This window comes from Mus musculus, chromosome 1 (assembly GCF_000001635.26).
Source record: "Mus musculus strain C57BL/6J chromosome 1, GRCm38.p6 C57BL/6J".
Classification (NCBI taxonomy): Eukaryota; Metazoa; Chordata; class Mammalia; order Rodentia; family Muridae; genus Mus; species Mus musculus.
The window spans coordinates 156,777,394-156,794,720 of NC_000067.6; the positions used below are offsets into that span (position 1 = coordinate 156,777,394).

At 46.7% G+C, this 17,327-nt stretch overlaps 1 pseudogene; it reads left to right on the forward strand.

Moving 5' to 3' along the window:
* Gm15428 (predicted pseudogene 15428) lies at positions 16,073-16,976 on the forward strand (annotated as a pseudogene).

Genomic DNA, 17,327 nt, shown 5'->3' on the forward strand with positions numbered 1-17,327 from the left:
AATCAGCAGTCTGTCTTGTCCAGACCTAACTCTCAAGTTTCAGCTTGGAGCCACCACCTTCTCTAAGAAGCCAGCTGGCTCTCCAACTAGAAACAATATTTTCTGAATCCCTGGTCACACTCTTGCAAATGCTTCTGTCTGGTCAGGGAGCCATGTTGAATGTTTGTTTACCTGGTCAGCTCTTGGCACAGCAACTGGCAATGTTGTAGGTGCTAGTCAAAAGCCATTTTAGCTCCACTGTGACTTCCTGATTCTTGGATGGCAGTGTCTGCCAGGAATTGAGCTTGTAGAAGAATCTGAGTGGGGTGGGCAGTAAATCCTCAAAATTCACAGCCCTACCCCGACACGATCTGGAAAGGGGGGATAAGGATGTATCATATATCATATAAATATATATATATATATATATATATATATATATATATATATATATATATACATATATATATATATATGTATGGAGTCTGGGGGGGGGTCATCGTTAAGTCAGACTGAGTGGAAGGATTACATGAGAATGGTCAACAGATGAACCAGGGAGGGATCCCTTTTCCTGCTATTTGACCGAAGACATGCTTGATCAGCAGAGACAAGAGCCACAGGTTTAGTCATTGCCTTATGAAAGATTTAAGGACAAAGAGGATCCGCTGGCTGGGGAGTCAGAAGGCAGTGGCTTTGCATTTCCAGCTGGTTCCACTCTGCCCCCTTGGCTGCCCTCCCCTCCAAGGCTTAATTAAAGTGGAAAGGATTAATGGGTTTCTGGTCTCTTTGGAGGCTGCAGAGGCTGAAAACCTACAAGTCTGTCTGTGACCTCTTTAGAAACAACAATTTAGATGACTGTATGGCCCAGAGTAGCAGGTCCTCGAAGGGCGTGGCTTCTACTCCATATCTCCTGGTTTGAGAATCGAGAAAGATAGGACTTGAAGGGGCTGACAATCCCATTTCTTTGTGGGCCATAGCCCAGCACACACTCTTAAGTCAAGCCTGAGGGAATTGGTGTGCTGAGCCAAGGGAGCTCAGGGTTTCGGCCTGCTGATCTTTCCCCACATGCCCCCAGACCCGGGCAGCAGGATTCCCTGAGAGACCAGGGCAGCAGGGTCCCCTGATCACTTTTTGTTTGTTTGTTTGTTTTTTATTTTTTATTTTTGTTTGTTTTTGTTTGTTTTCGAGACAGGGTTTCTCTGTGTAGCCCTGGCTGTCCTGGAACTCACTTTGTAGACCAGGCTGTCCTTGAACTCAGAAATCCGCCTGCCTCTGCCTCCCAAGTGCTAGGATTAAAGGCATGCGCCACCACTTTGTACAATCTCTACCATCTCTCCTGACTCCCAGCTCAGAGAAAGCAGATGGTGCAGGTATGCTTCTGAAAGAAATTGTGGGGTGTGTGTGTGTACATAGTACAACCCCAAATACACATACAAACTACTTGGGAGTATTATACAGAGCTGCACACATGTACGGAATCTAAATGATTGGTTCACTGTTTAACTCAATCACTGAATGCCAGGAAAATGGCAGGCAGTGTGGATGGTGCAAGAATTTAGGTTCCTGACTGGCAGGTAAAACAGCAGAGGTCAGACAAACAGGCAGACAGGGCAGAACAACCCATGTGAGTTAACAACAGGCAAAAGCATCTGGGAGACCGGATGTTGAGGGCCAGGTGTTGAAGGCACTGGAGGAGGAGGGTCCAGAGAACTCTGGCAAGGCAGGGGCTATTCTGGGAAAAATAGGTAACGCAGATGGCATTCCACATCAGGAGTACTCCAGGCTGAGGCCCAGAGGCAGAGAGTCTGGGACACGCCTGAGGGCCTCTGTCGGGAAAAAGTGCAGGGTGAGGGGCTGTGCAGCCAGAGACTGCCTGGGACCGAGTCAGAGCTTTGATTGATTCCTGCAGTTGCTGGGAGCTTGCTCTGGGATGAGAAGATGCCAGTGGAGTTTTCTAAAGCAGGCGAGTGACAGGAACAGGTTTGGGGTGTAGAGATGAACACAGTGCTTGGTGTGGGGTCCTGTCCACGCCTTAGCGTCCAGGCAACTTGATGGGGAGGAGCCACTTCCACCAGTACGGAACAGAGCAGGCAAACTGGGAGAGCAGAGAGAGGGTGCCGGCTGGGGCGGCCAGAGAGACCGTGGGGAGTATTAAAAAGCCGAATGCTGTGATTGAGAGATGGGATGAATGGACTTAGGGAGGTGGGAGAAGGCCCGTGGGTTGGTTGCCATCTTCAGAACTGAGGGTTCTGGGCAAAGATCAGGCCGGAGAGGAAGGTGGAGTTCTGCTCTGGGTGCCCCAATGAACATCTTTTAAGTGGGCAGTAATTCACACCCCCATCCCTCCATAAACTCACTAACAACTTACTTCATAGCCATTTGCTTTGTTGGAGAAGATTGAGGGCACAAAGGGGAATCTGCAAATGAATTAAAATCCCTCTTAATGCTGTCACTCAGAGACAGTCCGTGAATGTATTCGTGAATGTGTTCCCCATTTAAAAAGTGTGAATGTAATTAAAAAAAAAAAAGGAATAAAGCCTAAGTCTTTGTATGGCTTCTGCCACTTGGCTGGACCGCAGCTCAGTTCAGATAGGATCTCTGAGGCCTGGATACCAGGCATCAGTGTGCTTTAAAGTTTCTCTGTGGTTCTGAGAACGGGTGCCATAGAGCCGGGACGGTGCCTAGAAGGGAGTCCGGGCAGCCCACGTTGGTTCCATACTGTTTTGGAAGGCCTCAGGAAGAATCCCAGATTAGGAATAGTAAATCAGGGACCATAGACCGTTTAGGATCAGACGGAATAGAGATGGGGTCTGAGGAAAGAGCATTGTGAAATCGGAGCTTCCGGGGCCGGCTCCAGCCCAGTGGCTGCCTCTGACTCTCGTGGGGAGCCCCTTTAGCGTTCACACAGTTACCAGAACACCCAGAGACTCCAGCCTTCTTGTTGGCCATTGGTCTTGAGGACACAGTCAGTTGCTTAACCAAGTCAGTGTTGGGTACTACCTACCGAGAAAGCGACTTTAGACTCTTGGAACTGGTTCACCTTCGTAGAGAAGGTGAGGAGGCAAGAGTGTTTCTGATACACACCAGAGCCCTGAGTCCAGGAATTGTAAACACAGACAGACTGCCAAGTCTCACTCCAAATATATTCCAATGAGCTCATACTTTCATATGCAGCGGAATTAAAAAGAGTCTCTCTTTCTTTTTTCTTTTCCATTTTGGATGACAGAATCAGTCGATCTTTTGGGAGTGCTGAAGCCGGAGTCGAACTTAGAGCAACAGCCAGTTTCGGCCAGTCAAAATCACCCGCAGGCATATTAAACACACCGCCCAGCAATTACCCTGTCAGTGCAATTAGACCTTTGGATGAGTTCCTGAATATCTGCAGCCAGTCCCCAGCCCCTGGGAGAGGTCTCCAATCACGGATCTTCTGAGGAGAGTCAGGGAGGCTGGAGGGAGCCGTGCATATTTGGAGATGATTAACATTTGGGTTTGGCCTCCTTGTGTGTCCACGAGAGCATCATCTGTTACTTGTTGTCTCTTTGGCCAAAAAGGCAGCATCCAGCGTCCTGTAAGGAGAAGGCTGGAATTTTTTTTTTTTTTTTTTTTTTTAAGAAAAGCTTTTTAGGTGGAGCCCAGTGAAAGGCACACGCAGCCTCTCTTTAATGGATGTCTCACATACAGGACGAAACCGAGAGCTTGTCTCTGCTCCCCAGGCTGTGGAGGCTGAGCTGACTGAAGGTCTGATCCTGAGGGTCACCCTTTTGGTGGCCCCTGGGGTGATGGAAGAGCCGATCACTCCAGCTCCTGACTCCTGGCCTTTGCCCTGTGTCTACATAAATCAACCAGCAGGGTAGCTCAGAAATATGACGAATACCTTGGCTGGTCCCGCTTGAAAAGACGGGGAGGGGAGGGATTCTAAAGTAACCAGGCCTGGCTAGAAATGCAGCCAGAATTTAGTGTTCCCAGAGCTGAAGCCAGCTGCTTGGCTGGGGAAAGTCTTCCCTCGGGGCAGCCCGAGCTCTCCACGCGCAGGAGGAGGAAAAGGCTGTAGTGTCTGTCAGAAACATTATTCACAAAATCTTGGACACGGCTAAGCCCTTGCTGCGTGCTGGAGAGAGGAGTGGGGGGTGGGACTGGGAGCTTTTGCCTGGGCCGGCCTGATGCTTGTGTATAGCCTGGGTTTGAAGGCCACCATTTCCATGAAAATCTCTACGAGATGGGTGTGCAATGGTTGTGTGTATGGAGGGGCCAGTGGGGCAAGAGCCTTTCTGAGTACTGTTTCAAGTTTACAAGCAGGCTCTAGGCTTGGGGGCTCAGTGTGGGAGTCAGTGTCTGTTGTCACATCTCTGGAACTCAGTTGGTCTTTCTGGAGCACCAGGCTCTGGTCAGCAACCTGCTCCCAGTCCCTGCCACCGTGCCAGCGTGGTTTAGCCTAGAGGTTTGTTTTGTCTTTCTGCTGTTGTTCTAATGCAGTTTATTTTGTCTTACCGCTCTCGCTTTGGTTTATTTTATTTTTGGTGGGGGAGTCTAGTTCAAGCTGGCTTTGATCTTCTCTGTCCTTGTGTTTAAGCCTCTCGGGAGAAGGACCAATTATCACATGGTTTGCTTTGTTTCTGAGAGTCATGAAGACAGCATTCTAATCACCACAGACCTGAGGCCCTAGGAGATTGCCCGTGCTCAGTGGGACCGCAGAGGAGATCTGTTTTGAGCAGAGCTTGGGTGGGGATCTAGCCTCTTCAGCAGTAGGCTTTGTGGACACGTGTGTCTGAGGCACTGAAGAACTGCCTCCTTGGAGGTCGTTAATCACATTAAACTATTCACTCCCCTTTCCAAGACCTCCCCCTCAGCACTTAAAAGCATTGTTTATTGAAAGAAACGTTTTTTTCCCTTGGTAGGGAGAAGCTCTGCGGGGCTCTCACTGAAAGGAGACAGGCCATTATCCTCCTGCCCTCAGACCTGCCTTGCCCTATCTTGACCACGGTGTCAGTCTTCCAAACTGACTGCCAGAGCAATTAGTTTCCCTCAGGGCAGGGTGGATCATCAAGGCAGGCAGGCAGGCGTGTGTCCAGGGGCTTCTTGACACTACAGATACACTAATGCAAACCCATTTTTCATTAGAAGAAAATAAAACTCGCAAGTGACATCAGCTGAAAAAAGGTTCTTTGAGAGCAAGTAATTTCCACTCAGAGCCGAGCACATGACAGCTGGTGACTTTTAACGGAAAGTAAAATTTGCTGGGCTGAAATACTAGCAGCCCACTGGAGAATTTGTTTTTAATTTTCCTTTTTGGAGGAGGCCAGCACTTCAGAGTCCAGCAGAGCAGATGCGAGATGGAAAGGTCTGGTCTTATGTATAACTGTGGCCTGAAAGGACCCTGGACAGTCCTTATAAAACTGTCCCCGTATAGGGATCCTGCGCCAGGATCAGGGCCAGCCTGGTCTACAGAGTGAGTTCTAGGACAGCCAGGGCTACACACAGAGAAATTATGTCTTGACAAAAACAAAGCAAAAAAAAAAAAAAAAAACGAACCCCCCTTCTGATTCTGCCATTAGGGTTGTATCCCCAAACAGTTCTGCAAACTTCTCACCTTTCCTCCCCTTAGCAGAGAGCTTAGGCATGAGGGAAGCTAGTGTTGCTATTGAGTGCCTGGCCCATCAAGTTCAATTGCTGAAGCCCAAATGGCACTGGAGGTGGAGCCTTTGTTTAGATGAAGTTATAATGATGGGGCCTCTCCATGGCCACAGCTGATGTCCTTATTAGATAAAGAAGTGTCCAGAATTCTCTGTCCATGTTATGTAAAGACACAGAGAAGATGGGCGCTTACAAGCCTTGGCTGAATAGACTCTGCTGGTATCTTGAACTTGGACTTTGCAACTCTTAGGGCCATGAGAACTCCCTTTGTTGTTTAAGTAACCAGCCTCTGGTATTTTGTATTAGTGGCCTCAACTGATTAAGACCATAGTGAAGTCACCTAGAGGACCCTGTCACCGCAAGTGACAGGAGAATGAGGTACCTCTACAGCTGAGCTCATTGTATGGGCCAAGCTCAGCTGCACATTCTATTTCACACCAAGAAGAATCGAATTTCTTTTTCCTACTTGTGGAGTCTATAGCATTTGTTCCCTGTATGGGCAGTTGGCAGCACCTTTAGCATTTGGGGATGAGGTAGAGAGAGAGGGGAGTCCTCACAGTAGGACTGAGATCAACCACCTGCAGACACACTCCACCTCCATAGAGGTTTGGCGATGCAGAGATGAAGATCTCATTCGTTACTCCATCAAGATTAGGTGACACCAAGTTTACTGAGAGATTAAGAGACACATTAAAGTTAAAAGCTAGAGATAAGGTGTGAGTTGTATAAACCAGTGACCTGGTAAGAGTTAAAGTGGCTAGGCATAGAAGACCCTGTGGAGACCTTAGAGAGGTGAAGGGAGAAGATCTAGTGATGCTGATGTGGGGGTGACACCGTCCTTCAATACCTTTCCTCTGATTCCTGCTTCCCAAGCAGTTTTTGTTTGTTGTTGTTGTTTTGTTTTGTTTTGTTTTTCGAGACAGGGTTTCTCTGTATAGCCATGGCTGTCCTGGAACTCACTTTGTAGACCAGGCTGGCCTCGAACTCAGAAATCCCCCTGCCTCTGCCTCCCAAGTGCTGGGATTAAAGGCGTGCACCACCACCGCCCAGCTCTCCCAAGCAGTTTTTAAGTAACTGTCTGGAACACACTGGAAAGAGAGTCCAAGACAGCGGTTTTGGAAAGATACGTCCCCACCATCCACTGGTTCAAAGACATGAGTTTGGTCAGCCAAGACTCTTGCATGCAACCTGGTCAATCTTGTAAGGGCTGACTGCATGGGCTTTCTGAAACGTGCCTGTTAACCGCAGGCATGGCTCCAGACCTGCACCACAGCATAGATATGCTCTGAACTCCTTTGACCCGAAGCACTAGCCAGGGGACATCACCTCTGTGATCCCATCCCCCTTGGTTACCATGGTTCCCAGTGCTGAGAAATGACTTTGCACACACTGAGCCTTTCCTATTCACTGCCTTCCCCCCTTCAGAAGGTGAGTTTGCTACAGGACGCTCCCTCCCTCCCTCTGTTCATTAATTGAGCAGCATATCAGCCACAGGGATACTCAGTGACTGAAATAGCATTGTAAACAAAGGTATCCACAACCGTGGAAAGCACCAATGACATTGACTTACATTCCTAACTGTAAAAAATTAAAGCAGAAGCGGTTTGTTGTGCTGTGTTGCATAACGTTGGACTCTCCATCCCATAATACTTTAGCAACAAGCACAAAATACCGCTGCTGTACCCTTCTATGTTCTGACCCACAGCTTTTGCTCATATTTAACTCCTCTACTGGCCGCTAAACATGATGCTGTTCCAGGCTGATTTAGAGCAGTGCTTAAATTGACTCCCAATTACATAGTTAAAGGTAAGTATTACAGCCAATCACCATATGGAGCCATATCCCTTTAATCATACTGTGGAAAAGAAAATGCTGATCTTGGAAGGCCACGTAAGCATAGCAGTGAGTGGGCTTGCCACGGGCTGTAGGAGGGGCATGTGAAGGGGACAGATGCCAAATGCCACTTTCCATCCAAGTGCTGGCTAAATGCACGCGCTTGGGCAAGGTTCTCTAACCAAGACACTATTTTCTCATTAGAATAAGTATGTGGACAGCCATTCCTCTTTTACGGGATGGGCGTGAGGGTTGGATACCACAGTGTATGTTAAAATGCACAGCTGTCTGGCACATGTGGAAATGGTAAAGTTTCTGCTCGCTGTGCCCAGGGCACAGGGGATGGAAGGACAGGTCATTTGAGAGGGTTCTTCTAGTGTTCCTAGTTATTAATTCTTACTGAAGGGATCCAATGGTGCCCCACATCCCCACCTGAACCTCCATGGCGGCACGGATGCAGGGTGCCAGGGTATGAATGTAGCCGAAGAACGTTCTGTGACAGCAAGGTCAGAGCCTTAAGGAGCTATGTGTCACGCTTTGCCGTCAGAGGGGGAACAGCTTCTCGCCCTTCTGTTGGAAACGCGTCGCCTTAATTCCCCCAAGAATGGATCCCACTTCAGACTTGCTGGATTTCTCCTTCAGCTGTCTGTCAGAGCAGAGTAGCCATGTTTACTCATGGCAGGTCCCCCCAAACACGCTGAGAGCTCTGTGGGTGTCAGTTCCTGCTGACACAGAAGCCGAAGTCTCAGGCTAGTGTCTGCCTTCTGCTGTGGGGCTCCTGCACTAGGCCTTGGGCAGCTGTCTGTTATCTCATTTGGCCTCACAGGTACCTCTGGAAGGAGGAACGGTCTTACATGGTGCATTTTCTATAGATGAGGAAACAGGCCAGTGAGGTGACATTGGTGACATGGATGCTGAACGTGGGGCTACTGGCATTATGGGGGTGGGACTGTCCCACTATTTCTCCAAACAGGGCACTGTGTAATCTGTAAGGACCAGAGCATCCTGCCAACAGACAGGCTAATTAACAGGAGCAGTCCTGCCTGGGCATGTGGGTTCTTCCTGCAAAATGTTGCTTGCTTGTAAGCTTTCAAGCTTAGCGGCTGAAGAGGAATGTTGGAGCAAATTGTTCTTGTGGGTAACAGATTTATGAGGGGAGATCTTGATGGCATCGATACATGGCAGGGGTTTTGAAAAGTCTGGGTCCCCAAACCAAAGCAGGGATCTCCTCTCTCAGGTTCCAGAGAGTCTGGAGTAGTCCAGACCATGTAGTTGATGAGTAGCCCATATCAAGGGCTAGCAATCATGTTGCCTCTGGATCCCAGATCACAAGGGCAAAGAAATTTCAGCCCTTTAGATCATGTGTGCTTAGATTATGGGCGATGCCACCTGTAGCCTCAACTGCTTAAGGGGCTGGGTAACGGTCCTTTGAGGAAGTGAGTGTTACACACAGATAGACACAGTAGGGATCCTGTAGTTTCTTTCCAGCAGTTATGAGGGGAGAGGAAAGCTGTTTGAGATGCTTCTAGCCCAAATCTCATGTCAGGACAGGCCAATTATCTCTCTGTTGGTCCACAGCCACTTTTAGCTTGGTCTTCAGCATCCTCTCTCTGGTCCCTCATCCTGGCAACTGAAGTCCTAAGCAACTTGGCTCTAATTCTTTTTTGTTTGTTTGTTTCTTTCTTTCTTTTTTTAAATAGGTATTTTCTTCATTTAAATTTCAAATGCTATACCAAAAGTCCCCCATACTTCTCCCCTTGGCTCTAATTCTTTACCCAACTTTATTGATGTATTCATAAAAAGATAAAGAGAGAGAGAATATGATGTAGATATGTTTTACAGAGGTGTGGGGGAAAGGGGTGTCTCAGCAGGCCCATGCCAAGGCATCCCTTCCCCCTGAGGAACCAGACACACGACGGAATTGTATAGAATAGTTTTTTCAGGACACGGGGAGGGGAGTTAAGAGGGTAGTAGAGATGGAGAAAGGGAGAGAGAGAGAGAGAAAGAGAGAGAGAGAGAGAGAGAGAGGAAAAAGAAGAGAAAAGAAAGAAGAGAAGAGAGAGAAGAGAAGAGAGGAGAAGAGAGAAGAGAGGAGAAGAGAGGAGAAGAGAGGAGAAGAGAGGAGAAGAGAGGAGAAGAGAGGAGAAGAGAGGAGAAGAGAGGAGAAGAGAGGAGAAGAGAGGAGAAGAGAGGAGAAGAGAGGAGAAGAGAGGAGAAGAGAGGAGAAGAGAGGAGAAGAGAGGAGAAGAGAGGAGAAGAGAGGAGAAGAGAGGAGAAGAGAGGAGAAGAGAGGAGAAGAGAGGAGAAGAGAGGAGAAGAGAGGAGAAGAGAGGAGAAGAGAAGAGAAGAGAAGAGAAGAGAAGAGGCCAGCCATGGCTGCGGGAAGAGAGGGGGAAGGGAAGGGGAATAAAAGAGCCCAAGAGGTCAAGAGAGAAGCAAGAGGGAAGCAAGAGTCAGAGGCAAGAGATGAAGAGAGGGAGGAGGGGGCAAGCAGCCCCTTTTAGAGTAGGTCAGGTCACCCTGGCTGTTGCCAGGTAACTGTAGGGAGGAGCATACCTAGCTGTTGCCAGGTAACTGTGGGGAGGAGTTTAGACAGAATGCTAACATTCACGCCCTGGCACATCAGTATAAACTCTTCCAAGCTTCAACTACCCCCTTCTACTTCCTGCAGACAGTTCTCCTGTGGTTCTAAGCCCTGACCACCAGCTTCAAATCTCCCCTCTTCCTTTCAGCTTCCCTGGACTCTTGAGGCCACAGCACTGGACCTGAATGCTTGGAACGTCTTTGTCTAGCATGGGCGGCAGCACACTCAGGCAGTCTGGGAATGTTTGTGCTGTGCACGCTGGGCTTTGTGTTGGCAGTGAACTTGTCAAATGCCAGGGAGCAGATGCAGCATGGTTGGAGGCCCACAGAGAGGCAGTACCCCAGCAGAGACAGAAAAACAGACGTACTCAGACATGTTGACAGCACACACATAGTCTTTCAGTGAGAAAGCATCCTTAACAAGTACCCAGCACAGGAAGCATCTGGGTTGTCTCTTGTGTTATGTAATTTATCATAAGAACTTCTGAGCTACTAGCTCTGGGCACTAAAACTCAAGTGATGACTCTGGCTTGCTCTGCCTGCCCAGGCCTTGTGGCACCGGGCATGGGTTGCACACAAGTAACAACTGAGAAAGGCGCTGATCTCTGAATCTGAGAAACTAGGGTTCGAATCCTAGCTCTGCCTGTCTGCTGGGTGGCTATTGGTGAATTCCTAAACCTCTCTGAGCCTTAGAGTAACAATTCATTTTGTTTTTTAAAGACTTATTTATTATATGTAAGTACACTGTAGCTGTCTTCAGACACTCCAGAAGAGGGCATCAGATCCCATTACAGATGGTTGTGAGCCACCATGTGGTTGCTTGGAATTGAACTCAGGACCTCTAGAAGAACAGTCAGCACTCTTGACCGTTAAGCCATCTCTCCAGCCCCGAGTAACAATTCTTGAATTACAAGAGGAAAGAATACCTTCAGAACGCCATTGGAAGGAATAATGGAAATACCGTGCCTAAGATGAATAAGATTAGATCCAGGGCCAGCCTCAGTGACTATACTGAGTTAAACTGGTCACCTTCACCACGGTGAGTTTGAGCAGAGGATGGATCTGAGCTGTGGAGCTGGGAAGGCAGTCCCGAGGACAGCCCAGGTCCTGCTGTTTGTGCAACCCACCAGTCTGCTGTAAAACCTGGCTTTCAGCTTTCAGGACAGTCTCAGGTTGCTCACCTGATAACCATGAGATCCACACGGGACCCTGAGTTGTCTCAACAAGGAGTTTGATTTGAGTTAATCAAGAAAAGCCCAGCTGTGTCTTGGTGGCTGCATCTCCCGACAGCCAGGACACTCTTAGTGGTTAAACAGCCTTGAGGCTGTAGATCACTTGTCCCTGCTCTGGGTATTTTGCCGTATATGTACACTAAGGCTATGTGGCCCTTTCTAGGGGATCATGGGAAGGGATTCTCTACAAGTGAATCTAGTCTACCATGACTTAAAAGGGGAGAAAGTCACTTTACCCCATGAATATGATATCCAGCTCATTAAAATTTATCAAAGTTCCTTTAAAACCCACAACAAAGAACACAGTGTCCCACCCTGTGTCATAGCCCACTCCAACTTCTGTTCGGAGAGCTTGCTTTGTTCTGCTAAATAAACATCTATTTAAACTGTGTGGCTCTCTACTGAATTCTTTCTACCTTATCCTATCTTTCAAACTCTCTTGTTCTTTCCCTATTTTTTCACTATGCCAATCTCAGGCACTGGGCACTTACTAGGAGCTCAGCCACGCCCACTCCCTGGCTTGCTGCTTCTTGGCCCCAAGACTGTTAAGGCTCTAACTTCAAATTCCCCAGATCTGCTATAGGGCCAGAATTCAGCACATTGTGTGTGTGTGTATGTGTGCACATGCACGTGCATATGTGTGTGTGTGTGTGTGTGTGTATGTGCTCGTTCACATGAATGTATGTGCATCCTCCTGTGTGAGTGTAGGGGTCAGAGATCAGGTTCACGTGTCTTCATACGCTTGTTTCTGTCTGCTCCCAGCGCTGGAGTTTCAGACTCACATTATCAATCAACTGCGTTTTTTTTCTCTCGAGTGGGTGTTGGTGATTCAAACTCAGGCCCTCACACTTGTGCATCAAGCACTTTACCCACAGAGCCATCGTCCCAGCCTCCACATCTTAGTTTTTATTAGACATTCTAAGTGTATGCTTCCTAAGAATAAAAGATGCAGGCTTCTTTTTAGAATAGCAGTTCTCAACTTGTGGGTTGAGACCCCTTCGGGGGTTGAATAACCCTTTCACAAGGGTGACATATCAGATACCCCACACACCAGATATCCAGCCTATCAGACATTTATATTACAGTTAATAACAGGAGCAAAATTACAGTTATGAAGTAGCAGTGAAATAATTTTATGGTTGAGAGTCACTACCACATGGGGAACTGTATTAAAGGGTTACGTCATTAGGAAGGTGGAGAACTACTGATATAGATGGATGTTCTAACCAGCAAATGGATAATTAAGATGTTGCAAAGAAGTCCTTGGCAGTGGGGTGAGGGGCTGCTTTATGTCAGTCCTACAGGGATGCTCAGGGGTCACAGTTTTTAACAGCGATTACATAGCTCATTGTCTAGCTGGAAGGACGAGTACAAAGGAGAGCTCCATTTCTTAGCAGGCCTGGCTTTGTTTGGTAACTATTTACTGGATACCCTGGTAGCACGCTGCCCTAGTGTGCTGTGGGAGAGGGACCACTCAGCCTGGAACAGAGAATGTAAATACTTGGTGGGAAAAGCATAATTATTTTAAGGCACTTCAAAACAAAAGCGAAGAGGGAAACAGTCTGGTTTTAACCGTTTGGGAGAATCCAGCTTAAGAACAAGCTGAGCTGTTAACAAATGAGCATAGGGGCTGGCTGTTGCCCTGGGGTTCTTGTGACCCCTCACTGACCCTTAGAGGCAGCATCCTGATCTCTCAAATGACTCAGAAACCAGCAGGGCCTGGTCTGACTTACCAAAGTAAACACCAAGTTCCCTTTCTCTCTCTCTCTCTCTCTCTCTCTCTCTCTCTTTCTCTCTCTCTCTCTCTCTCTCTGTTAAAGATTTATTTATTATATGTAAGTACACTGTAGCTGTCTTCAGCCACACCAGAAGAAGGCATCAGAACTCATTACGGATGGTTGTGAGCCACCATGTGGTTGATAGGATTTGAACTCAGGACCTCTGGAAGAGTAGTCAGTGCTCTTAACCACTAAGCCATCTCTCCAGCCCTCCAAGTTCCTTTTCTAGCTGAATCTCCACAGACAGGCCCTGGGGAAGGGCTCCCTAGACCCCTCCAGGGGCAAAGGAGACAGCCAGGCTAGGCTGTCTATTCTAGTGTATCTGTTTAGTTTGGGAAATTCTACTCTCATATTCTGCAAAGATCCCATTTTTTTCTTCTTCAGAAATATTTCTGTTTTATTCATTTATGTGTGGTATGCACACCATGGTACACATGCAGGGGCCAGAAGACAACATGTGGCAGGCAGTCCTCTCCTCCCATGAGGGGCTCAGGCTGTCAGGGTTGGTAGCAAGCACATGTACTTGCTGAGTTATTGCCAATCTTCTTATCTATCCACACATGCATCCAAGTGTCTGTCTATCTATCTATCTATCTATCTATCTATCTATCTATCTATCTATCTATCTATCAATCTATCATATATCTATCTTCTATTGATCATCTATTTGTCTGTTTGTTTATTTATTTATTATAAGTGTTTTTCTTCCAGGTATGTCTGTGCACATGTGAATGCCTAGTACCTAAGGAGACCAGAATAGTGCATCTGATGATCTCCTGGGACTGGAGTTATAGATGGCTATGAGTCACCATGTGGGTGCTGGAAAGTTAACCAACATCCTCTGGGAGAACAGTGAGTGTTAGCCCCTGAGCCTCCTCTCCAACCCTCATGATTTTTTTTATAATCAAAAAAGCCCCCTTTTTTTGTAGTATCATGTGTAAGTACTTAAACGATGTCTAGCCCTTCTCCCCTTTCCAACTCCTGTCATGTTCCCCAACTTTCTCTCAAATTTATGGCTTAATTATTGTTGCATAAATATACATATGAATACACATACATGCATATAAATCTGATGAGTCCATTTAGTGTTGCTTATATATATGTGTGTGTATATATGCATATATATACACACATACATATGTATATCTGTATGTATGTATGTATGTATGTATGTATGTATTAACCACATGGGTATGTAGGGGTTGGGTAACCTATCAGGGAGCCTCATCCCTAGCGAAGACTGACTCTCCCTTCCTCCAGATACTGATTACTTGTAGTTCTTCATCTAGAGATGGAACCTGATGGAACCTGGTAAAATTTCCTGTCGACACTGGCATGCCCCCTGGTGTTATTATCATTCAGGCTTTGCTTGTATGACCATGTTGTTGGGATCCCATAGGTACAGCTTCTTTGTCTAGAAGACATTATCTAGTGGGCAGCAGCCCTAGCCGGTGTCTTATGGTCTTTCCCACCCTCTAAAAACAGTTTCCCCCACACCTTTTCCTCCACAAATCATTTGGGGCAGGACTCTCCACAGACCCATGTTCTTTGCATTTTGGCCAGCCGTAGGTCTCTGTAATAGTCTCAATATGTTGCAAAAGAAGGCTTCTTGGGTGAACAGAGAGACACTTCGATTGTCTATAGGCATAAAGATAAGTCATAATATCAATAACAGATCATAAGGAATAGATATTTCTTTCCCCTATTTTATGTCCAATAACTAACACTGCTTAGTTATACTTTGCAAAATTAATAAGTTGGGATGTACAGATAGAAATTGCATGAGAGATTTTGGGCAGGGGATGGCTGTGTTGCCCAGGCTGGCTGGCTTCAAACTCCCTATATAACCAAAGCCAGCCTTGAACTTATGATCCTTGCCGCCTGGCCCCAGCCACTCAAATGCTGGGACTGTGGGCACGTTCTGCTTGCTTGGCTCCAAATTATTATTATTTTTTTTTGCAATCATATAATTCCTTACCAGCATTTATTAAAGTATATTAAAGTTACTACTGTGTGTGGGCATGTGTGTGAGCGAGGATAGATAAACATGTCATGACAGGCGTGATAGCAAGAGGACAGGAGTTAGGTCTCCCCTTACACTTTATTGAGATAGCAGGGTCTCTTGTGTCTGCTGTCTTCACCTCCCATTTCACTATCGGAGTTGGTCTTTCTCTTGACCTTTACAGGGGTCTAGGAATCAAACTCAGGATGTCAGACAGACAAAGCAAGTGTTTTTACCCCCTGAGCCAGCTTGCCTGCATCAACATTTGTAAATGGTAATTTTTCCCTTTAGTTGATTTTTTTATTATTGAGAATTTCATATGTGAATAATATAATGTGTTTTGGTCATGACAAACTCTATTCCCCTCTCCTCCAATTCCTCCTCCATCTTCACTATAACTATTCCCTCCCCAGTTTCATCTGTCATTCATTCTCCCTGCTCCTTCTTGCCTATCCTCACCCCCTCCTTAGAGTCCACAGAGTGCTCATGGCTGTAGGTACATCTACTGAAGCATGGGTACCTCATTCCAGGAACTGGATACCTAAAGAAATCTGGCTCTCCTCACTCCCAGTAGCCACCTGTTACCCATAGCTCCTCACTAGGGGCGAGGCTTTGGAGCTCCTCCCCTCTCCACGCTTGGATCTTAATTGGCTCTATCTTGTTGCTGGTCTTCTGTGTGCTGTCTCAGGAGCTGTGAGTTCACGTGTGCGGTTCCCGTTGTCGCTGGGAGAGACTTTCGTCATCCTTGTTGTTTTGATTTTTTTTTTTGTAGCAGTCCTCTCTGACCTCTGACCTCTGTCTCCTTACCCATTGAGCTGTCTTTAAAATGGCCTTGTCATTTTTCTTCCTTTTCTTCTCTCTCCTCCCTCCCCTTTCTTTCTTGCCTTTCTTTCTTGCCTTTCTCTCTCTCTCTCTCTCTCTCCCTCTCTCTCTCCCTCTCTCTCTCTCTCTCTCTCTCTCTCTCTCTCTCTCCCTTCACTTACCCCCCCTCCCTTTCCCTGGTTTTCTTTTCTCTTCCTCTTTAGAAAAAGAAGGGGTTCTTCTCTAATTGAGACATCTGCAGTTGGGGTGTCGGTGAAAGTTGTCTCTTCCTGTGTGAACTACGTCCCAGGAGCCTACAGAAAAGCGGTGGCTTCTCAAGCCCCTAGGAAGGTGCTTGGCTCCTCCACCTTTGTCACCAGTTCTTCAAGTTCGTCGAGAAAAGCTGAAAATAAGTATGCAGGGGGGAACCCAGTCTGTGTGCGCCCAACTCCCAAGTGGCAAAAAGGCATCGGGGAATTCTTCAGGCTGTCCCCTAAAGAGTCTAAAAAGGAAAACCAGGCTCCTGAAGAAGCAGGAACCAGTGGCTTAGGAAAAGCAAAGAGAAAAGCTTGTCCTTTGCAACCTGATCACAGAGATGATGAAAACGAATAGAATTTACTCATCTGAATAATGTCTCCGGTTTTTCTACATTACTTACATGTAAATTTGGGTAAATGAGTTTGTCCAATTGGCTTGTTGAGGGGAAAAAAAAAATTAGGCTAAAATTTTGCCACTCAAAAGAAACCAGATGTAAGAATGGAGAATTTTTATAATTTGTACATTTGAATTGCATACTTACACTTATGCCCTATGCTCCTCCTTTCTTACCTGTTAAAGCTTCTTGAAGCCAACGTTCCCTGGCACTCTACTTGCTACTCTACGGTCTTTGCTTAGATTTTTTGTACTGATGCCATTTTATGGGCATTGATTATGGAAATGACGCCATATTGTTATGGCATGTTTGCTTTAAAAATTTGACTTAGGCTGGGTGTGGTGGCGCACGCCTTTATTCTTTAAGAGTGAGTTCCAGGTCAGCCAGGGCTATACAGAGAAACCCTGTCTCGAAAAACCAAAAAAAAAAAAAAAATTTGACTTAGTCTTTTTTACATTAAAATTTTCAATATTAAAAAAAAAAAAAAAAGAAAAAGAATAAAACACCTGAAAGGCCGAGAAACGCTCCTCTTCCGTGCCCCACTTAGCAGTATGGGGAGTCCTGGAGGACCTGGGCTCCTTCCAGCTTTTTCTCCTAGTGCCGCAGGACCAGCCTCTACACAAGGGCTAACTTCCCTCTGTCTGTCATGGAGCCTTGGTTCTTAGTATGGTGTGACAGCACCTGGCTTGGTGAGGAACCAGTGGTAGTGGTGAGTTGGCATGGCTGTGCCCAAGGCTATCAAATAGAAACACTTCTCCTATTGCTTCAAAGTCTTTAGGTATTGTGAGAGGCAAGCTTACAGGAGTCACTGTCGTTCCAGAGGATTTCTGAACACC